The sequence below is a fragment of the Coffea arabica genome, chromosome 6c (genome assembly GCF_036785885.1).
Source record: "Coffea arabica cultivar ET-39 chromosome 6c, Coffea Arabica ET-39 HiFi, whole genome shotgun sequence".
Classification (NCBI taxonomy): Eukaryota; Viridiplantae; Streptophyta; class Magnoliopsida; order Gentianales; family Rubiaceae; genus Coffea; species Coffea arabica.
The window spans coordinates 9,754,059-9,763,581 of record NC_092320.1 but is presented as its reverse complement, the minus strand read 5'-3'; the positions used below and the strand labels follow the sequence as shown (position 1 = coordinate 9,763,581).

Sequence of the window (9,523 nt, the reverse complement as noted above, 5' to 3'; positions counted from 1 at the left end):
TCTTATTTGTACAGCTGTCACGTGTCTAACCCAAACTCAAATAAATCGATAATAATTGGTTTACAAGTTTACTCAAAATCAATTAAAACAGATAACTCAAAACTTTTTAAAATTTTTTTTTTAACAATAAAGAGTCTTGTTGATTTGGAGTAAAAAATAAAGAAGAGTTTCAGTTGATTTCTATGTTTATGATCAACAAGACTCTTTTTTGTTAAAAAAGAAAATAAAAAAAGTTTTGAGTTATCTGTTTTAATCATTGTTATTAAACCCGGCCCGGCCCGCGCGGTCGAACCGGTCAAACCGGTGGACCGGTCATTGGACCGGGCCGGGTTTGGAATCAGATCGTTTGTGCACACAGACCGTTGACTTAGTCAACGACCCGGCGGTCGAACTGGGTTAAACCGGAAACCCGGCCGGTTTTGGCCGGTTTTGTCACTAACCGGATTTTGTGGAAAAATTATATTGCTATTGTTGGGACTCGAACTTCCGACCTTTGCCCTCACACTACCGCTTGCTTACCACCAAACCACTTCCAAATATATTGATATAGTAGCTTTAGTATGATATATAAATGTTTTTTCAATTCTATCTTTTTTTCTCTAAAACAAATTTATTTGGAATCTTTTAATAAAAATTTATTACCCTCCAAACTCTATAAGTTATAAAATGGATTCCAAAAATAACATATTACATAATTCATTTAAAGACAAATATTATTTTTAATAAATTTTTACACTTAAAATTCATAAATAAGCTAGATAATTACACTAAATATAGATAAAATTTTACACTTGAAGTTTGGTATATTAATAAATAACTTTATATTTGATTGATTCTTATATGAATTAATTATTTTATAACAAATTAAATTAAATGAGCTTTTGTTATGACATTATTTATTACAATTTATATCATATATCTTATATAAATAATTATGAAATATAATATTTAAATATATGTAGTGACCCACCGGTTCAACCACTCACCCACCGGTTCAACCAGTAACCCGTTGACCCACCTCCTTCGCCGGGTTCCTTCCCGGATTGGGTTTAATAACTATGGTTTTAATTGATTTTGAGTAAACTTATAAACTGATTATTATCGATTTATTTAAGTTTGGGTTAACAAAATGCTAGAGACACGTGTCAGCTGTACAAATAAGAGACAGATGGGACAGAGACTACTTTGGGAATAAAAGATTTGAAGCCCCACCTTGCTCAGAATTAGGGCCCTAGGATTTGAGATTTCAATTTTTGACGCCACATCAATTGTAGTTATAGTAAATTTATAACTAAAAGGCATTTATGTTAAGCATACATTTTTATCATTATGTCAATTATATTTTGATATCTAAATTGTACTACAATGTAGTGGTAGTTTGGAAACGTTAACAGAGTTTATTGTTAAATTTACATGAATAACTAATTTTAATTATATCCAACTTCTTGTGAAGTGTAAAAATTAAAAATTTTTAATTTATTAAGAGCAGTCAATGTAAATGAAAAATAAATATTTAAAAGTTCTTTAGGGAGACAATATAGATAAGAAAGAGATTTTTATACAAATATCGGGGCAAAGTAGATAAAAATGAAATTTTGAAAAATTTCAAGGGGTTCAAATAAGGAACAACTTAAAATTTTTCAAAAATTCTAAGCTTGAAAAGAAAATATCTCAAAATTGAAGAGGAGGTTTGTTGCCCGGGGAAGGGGGGAGGGGAAGATGGGGTAATTGCCTACCCTCAGTTACACTTGCCTCCGCCTCTGCTCCTCGTGAAAAAATTGAAGGGTGATGGGGAAGAAAAAGAGAGTGAATAATTATTGACAATAGGACGATTCTCATTTTCTTCCATTCGATTCGTGCCATGTTTTTTCAATACTATAATCGCGAATCAAATTGAAAGCGACTGGGATACATTTGAGATGTGATGCATTTGAGATATGAGGTTATTTAAAATAATTATTATAGCACTTTTTTTGTGATGCAATGCATGCGAGATAAAAAGATAATTGAAAATTATATTTATGATGTAAATAGAATAAATTTTAATTTTAATTTTTTTTGCAAATCTTCCTATCCAAACAAACTCCATTAAATAGGTATTATTTCTGAACTCCATTAATTATACTGGCATTGGTTTCCATGCTGCCCGAGGCCCTCAGTCATTTTGAGTTTAACAATCTCTGGAGCAGGGCTTTGAGTGAAATAATTAACCAGCAAACTGGTACAAGAAGTTAAGGGAATGTTTGTAGAAAATAGTAAACGATTCATTTGCATAGCAGAAGTTAAGCAAACAATTACTGTTTTCCTAAAGTTTTTATTTTTTCAAATATATAAGAAGTTCCAATATCAGGACTTGACTTATTGTGAGTGTCTTTGGGTACAAGTCAAGAATAACAATTTGGTCTAACATCAATGTCATGAAGGAAATGCATTAAATATGTACATTAATAACTAAAAAAAAAAAAACTGGTGGGATAAGTTTTTTGTTATTCTTTTTTTTCACAAAAAAAATTCGTAAAAAATTCTTTAGGCACTGGTACATTCATCGATAATCATTGCAAATTTACATCAATTCCGTTTTGTATATCCAGCTTCTTGTCCTGGTCAAAGCGTGTGAAGACCCTTCTCTCTGGGTTATGGTGGAGTTCTAATTGACCTATAGTTTATTTGTACCAAAGCCAAAGGGTTTACATTAAAGCTAGAATGCCATAGTTGAGTAATGATGTGCAGGAATACAAAAGAAATGAGTCAAAACCCTTTCTATTGAACAAAAAAAAAACCAATGGCAAGGTGTAGCTATATACAGCATTTTCTTTTTAAAATTTACAAATTTTAATCAAGTAATGAGAATTTCAAATTTTTTAAAAAAATGTTAAATTCCAACAACCACTGCCCAATGCTCAAATGTGCTAATGTGAGTGTATGATCATTGATTTGGCTAGTAAAGAAAACCGACGAGTTTGTTCCCATACCCCCCCCCCCCCCCCAAAAAAAAAAAAAAAAGAAAAAAAAAAGAAAGAATAGTCCGTTCTTATCCATTTGTTACGGTCGCTGTCACGTTACATGATCAGCCCACAAGGTCGCGATTAAAATACCGCTCCCAATGTACAAACCACCCCAGCTTCCTATAAATTCTGCCAACCTGGGTTTCCTGTTCTCACTCGCTTCAATTGATAGAGTAGCTACAGAAGAGCCACGAGTGGAGAGAGACAGATGAGGAATTCCGGCAAAAGCTCCAAGACAAATGTGAAGGCCGGCAACGGTCAGGAGATCAGGAGAGACAGGAAATCGGCTACAGGCATGAATGGATCGCCGAAGAAAGGTGGCCATGGCGGCAAGTTCACGTGGTCCGGTGACGGTTACTCTGATGTTGAGCTAGGACGGATCCCCAAAGAAGCTCTCGACGTAAATGATCCCAACTATGAAGATCCTATTAAGAACGAAGACTGAAGATCATAAATATCATCGTCATCGTCATCGTCATCGGCTGTGATTATCAAATGTTGATCTTCTGATTTCTTTGTTTTTTATGAACTTGGAGATGTAAATACGCCTTTGATTATACCTAGATATACGAATCTATGGTGATCTGTGATTGATTATACCTAGATATATGAATCTATGGTGATCTGTGATTTACCATATTAAATAAATTCTAGTGCGTTCTTCTGTTCCTTGAGTTGTCGGATCTTTGAATCCATATTGTGTGGAATTCTTATGGGCGTGCTCTTTTTGATGATCGAATGGTTTCTTCCTCGCGATTGAGAACGTTGTTTTACTTGCTTCTAAATCTAATCAAGTCTAGCAAATTACAGGGAATAGGTAAGTATGATAGCAATAAGGGCACAAAAAGTAAATCAATTTATTTCTTTTATTTAATAATTGATTCATATTTGCAGAAGTTTAATTCCACGAAACTACGGTCTGTTTGAACCTGAGTTTTTTAAGAGTTTGTCTAAAATTTTACTACAGTGTATTGTATAAGTTTTTAAAAAAATTTTACAAAAGTTTTTAGAATGTGAAAAATTTTGTAGAAATTTTTATGAAGTGAAAAACTTTTTTTTTTCTCTTTCTCTTTCTTTTTCTTTTTCTTTCTTTCCTTTTTCTTTTCTTTCCTCTCCTTTACTTCTTCTTCCTTTCCCCTCCCACTTCCCGTTCGCCTCCCACCTCCAGCACCTCTGTCAGTACTACCTCTGCTCTTTTTCTTTTTTTTTCTTTTTTGCTTTTCTCCTCTCCCCCCTCCCTCTCCCTCCCCCCACCAGGATCTTTCGGCAATTACAAACCTCAAGTTTTGATACGTATCCGTACATGCAGGAGAATTTGAATCGCGAGCAATAAACTTTAGGCCCTTGGCTTGATTTGTGTTTTTGTCCTCCAGCAATTTGTAAGGAATCTCAGCGGATGGAGTTGACGGATCATGGCTGCAATTCTTGATATTTCTGGTGGACTTTTGGAGCCGCCTCTTGATGAGGAAAGCTGCAGTAGCACTGGCTACTGCTCCGCCCAAGAAAATAATTCCAACTCCAATCCCTCCACCACCCCCGGCTTTGCCCATTCTGCTGATCAGAGTCTTGTTCCTTCGTTGCTTGGGAAAAGTACTTTTGGGCTCCTCCATCTTCTTCTTCTTGATGATTTGTTTTCTCTTTTGTATTTGTTGCTCCTCCTAAAATCCTAGTATTAATTTTCTTGGGTTTTTTTTCTTTTTTTTGGGTAGCTCTGCTAATTTTTCATTTCATTAAAATGGTTTTCATTAAAATTCATGCTGTGACGGCAGGGAGAGAAGGCTCAAAGAGAGTGAGCAGAATTGGTGAGATATGAACTTTTTGTTGGTTGTTTCAGAGCGGACTGAATCTTCCGGCGCTTGAAGCGGACAAAATCAAAACTTGAGGTTTAATTAGAGAAATTTTTTGTGAGGTTACCGGCGCCGGGAGAGATGATGGAGGTGGTGGCTGGTGTGGTGGGTTGGGTGAGGGAAAAAGAAAAGTTTTTGAGGAATTTTGTGTGTATAGATTTTTGAAGTGTGTAGATAAAAAATTTTGGGAAATTTTTTGGATTTCTGTAGCAAAAATTATTAAAAAATTAGTAGCTAAAAAATTTGGTAAAAAACTAGGGTGCCAAACAGGTCCGTACATTTCATAGATATATCCAAGTATCTAACACGTGATGTTGAAGATTTGCGCTAATTGTGCTTATACGACCTGGCTTGAACTTTAATAGTTTGATTGGGGGTAGCTGTTGTTTTATTTGCTAGTACCTCCTCCTAATTGCATCGTAGAACTTCTCTTGTGCTTTGTGTTATAAGTAAGTTATTAAAAATCAAATGTCATAATTTGGTCAATCGTTAGAAATTAAACATTAATGGTGCAATATATCGTATTGTTTTTCATAATTTATACCAAAATCCTACTATTAAGCAATAAATTGCCTTCCATATATTAACAAATCATCCAAAATCCTAGTATTGGGTATTTTTACTAAAATAAGGGTCTGTTTGGATTGTAAGTTATTTGGGATTATTTGAGATATTTTTACTGTAGCACTTTTTGTGATGTGATGTATGTGAGATAAAAAGATATTGGGAAGATAAAAAGGTGTATTGGAAATTGTAAAGATGATGTAAGCAAATAAAATTGGGAAAATATGAAGCAATCCAAACAAACCCTAAGTTTTTCAAATATAATGTTACAGTGTTACACAATAACTAAAAAAACATCTCATCCATACAATATATTAAATATTTCAAAAAAAAATTTATATACACTATTATAGTAAAATTTTTCAAAAACACCTCAAAAAACAGCTAATCCAAACGGAACTAATATAAGGGTGCCTTTGGGAGTTGAGGGCTTGGACTGAAAAGAAAGGGAGAGAAGATAAAGTCTGATTTTCTTTTGTTTGTGAGTTTTTAGTAAGAAAGAAAAGAAAAAAAATGGGAGGATGAATAGTAGGCTAATTTCTTAGAATATATGTATATAAAAAAAATCTGTCAAATGTAGCTCTGACACAGGGTATTTTTCAATCTATACCTGCTGTGCTGATTTAGTACGGCAGCAAACTGAACTTTCCCTTCCCAGGCAAATGGTGTCAGCCGGTCAGAGCATTTGCAAAAATTTCAGTGCGATCAGCGGCGAAAATTTTTTTAAAAAAATCAGCCTATCCCCTGCCGTGCTGATTGGGCACGGCTAGGGACAGCCGGTCCATGAAAAAAAAAAGGGCCATGTGCATTTGTCAGGCTTTGACCATTACTGATTATTGAACTTTCAAAAATACCCCATATTTCTACCGATCTCCTTTGACTTCAAAATTGTTAGATGCAACCACTTGAAAAATTTACATACTTTATTTGTTTGTTAGAAAAAAAATTCACGCAATAGAATTTCAATAATTAACACTAAAAAAATAGTACCAAAATTTGAACTAAACAAAATTCAGGATATTTTCTGGTATTTAGCCACTAATTTGTTAAAAAAATGAAAAGACATAGCAAACCATGGTTCTTTCTTTAAAGTAGAAAGGGTAAGCTTTGGTAAGGTTTATGAGAGGGATTTGTTAGAAAAAGTGTGGGATCCGTTTGGATTCCTTGTTTTTGCTTCTGTTTTTGAAAAACTATTTTTCACATTTCAAATGCTACATTAAATGTGTATTTCCAAAATAATTCCAAAAACACCATTAATATATATATTATATTAATATAAATTGAAATATACAAATTGAAAATTATATATTTATATATTTATATATTATATAAATATTTATATACATTAATATTATACATAATATTGTATATTATACATAATATAATATAATATACAAAATATGTAATATTGTATACATAAATGTATAAATATTTATACATAATATATTATGTACATTATATTATAATATATACATTATTAATGTATAATATTATTATGTAAATTATTGTGTATAATAATGTATAATAATGTTATGTATAATATATAATATACATAATAGTTAATAATGTATAAATGTATATTATGTATAATATATTATATTATATTATATATACAATATTATGTATATTATACAAATTGAAAAATATATATTATATATTTTATAAATATTTATATAATGAAATATACAATAAATATTACAAATTGAAATATTATATAAACACCATATTTATAATATTATAATATTTATAATTAATATTGATGTATATTATATATATTAAATATTTATATATTATACATTTATATAAATTTACATTTATACATAATATATATATTAATGTATATTTATAATATACATTTATATTATGTATTATATATAATATAATACATTTATACATTTATATTAATATACATAATATTAATTTTACATTTATACATAATATTAATACATTTATTCATTTATATTAATGATATTAATACATTTATACATAATATTAATATATATTTATAATATATTAATTTATACATTTATATAATATTTATTTATAATTTATACATTTATAATAATATACACTCATACATTTATAAATATATTTATATTATGTATTATATATAATATAATACCTTTATAATACATTTATATATTTTTATATAAATATATTTATTTATAAATATTTATAAATGTATTATAAATGCATAAATGTATATTTATATAAAAATTATAAATTATAAATTATACATTTATATAATATTCATTTATAATTTATACATTTATAATAATATACATTTATAAATATATTTATATTATGTATTATATATAATATAATACATTTATAATACATTTATATATTTTTATATAAATATATAAATATATTTATTTATAAATATTTATAAATGTATTATAAATGCATAAATGTATATAAATTATAAATTATAAAAATACTCAAAAATGTGTTTTAAAAATACCTCTAAAAATAATCCAAAAAACATCTACAGTAAAAGTTTTTCATATTGTTTTTAAAAAATAACCCCAAAAACAACTAATCCAAACGGACTTGTATTTCAAAAACGAAATGCTATAGTGCTATTTTTTAAAAATAACCCCAAAAATAGCTAATCCAAACGGATAGGTAATTTTGTCCAAAAGTTCCAACTAATAGAAACATGAACACCTCCCAAAGTTAAGTAATTTATAACATGATCAAACATTATTTTTGACTGACGAAAAGGGTAAAGTACTAAAAAAAAAACTTTTGGAGACAAAATAATTTTGAGACAACCATGGTTAGCTATGTCTTTTCATTTTTTTAAACAAATTAGTGGCTAAATACTAGAAAAATGTCTTGAATTTTGTTTAGTTCAAATTTTGGTACTATTTTTTTAGTGTTAATTATTGAATTTCTATTGCATGATTTTTTTTTTAACAAACAAATAAAGTATGTAAATTTTTCAAGTGGTTGCATCTAACAATTTTGAAATCAAAGGAGATCGGTAGAAATATGGGGTGTTTTTGAAAGTTCAATAATCAGTAATGGTCAAACCCTAACAAAGGCGCATGGCCCTTTTTTTTTTTTGGACTGGCTGTCCCTAGCCATACCCAGTCAGCACGGTAGGGGACAGGCTGATTTAAAAGAAAAAATTTCCGCCACTGATCGAATTGAAATTTTTGCAGAGGCTCTGATCGGCCGACACCATTTGGCTGGGAAGGGAAAATTCAGTTTGCTGCCATGCTGACTCAGCACGGCAGGTATAAAATTGAAAAATACCCTGTGTCAAAGCTACATTTGACGGATGTTTTTTTTTATACATATATTCTAAGAAATTAGCCATGAATAGTAGGTAAAATTTTTCCTCCCAAATTGGAGAGAAATAAAAAGAAATTAGGAGGAACCTTATGAAAATTTTTTAAAATATCTATTTTATCCTTAAAAATGTCTTGAACAAATATAATGACTTTCATATCCAAAATTATTCAATTAATTCTCAAAATTTCCAAACAACATAACAATCTCTTCTGTCCTCTCGTAACTTAAGTTCTCCCTTCTTCACTTTTCTATCCTAAACTCCCAAACTTAGCCTAAGTGTATATTTATATCCTTTTTTGTTCTTTTGAAGGTGGCTAGCATTCTCTCTCTCTTTTTTTTTTAAAGTCAATGCTTTTTTTTTTTGGCAAAAAATCTCAGCGGTCATTAAACTATTGCCGGGATCATGTTTTGGCCATCGAACTATTTTTTGTTAATAATTGGCCACTAAACAATTTAATCTGTAAAATCGTGACCATTTCGTCGTTAATTACTCTTAAGTTCTGAAATTAGCATTACACGTGGCAATGCCTGAGGGCAATTTTGTCCAGCAACTATGCGACCTTCTTCTCCCCTGAATTTCTTTCCTCAGACAATCACCGAATGGAACATTATGTGGTGGAAAAAATATGGACTCAATTGGGAGTCCCAAATCTTCAACCACAAATTAAAGATAATAGGAAGGCCGTATTTTTCCACTGAGGGATCTGAGCACTATTTTTCCATTTCCAAAAGTAATGTTCCGCTAATAACAGTATGCATATTAAGAAGAGCCGTACCAGTCCAAGATTATCAGTTAATGCATCC

At 30.3% G+C, this 9,523-nt stretch overlaps 1 long non-coding RNA gene across 1 annotated transcript; it reads left to right on the top strand.

The window, feature by feature from the left end:
• The first annotated feature begins 2,979 nt into the window (after positions 1-2,979).
• On the top strand, positions 2,980-4,700 carry LOC140008433 (uncharacterized). Its single transcript, XR_011815811.1, has 2 exons — positions 2,980-4,180; positions 4,315-4,700. It is a non-coding gene; the product is annotated as an uncharacterized lncRNA (long non-coding RNA).
• The last annotated feature ends 4,823 nt before the right edge of the window (positions 4,701-9,523 follow it).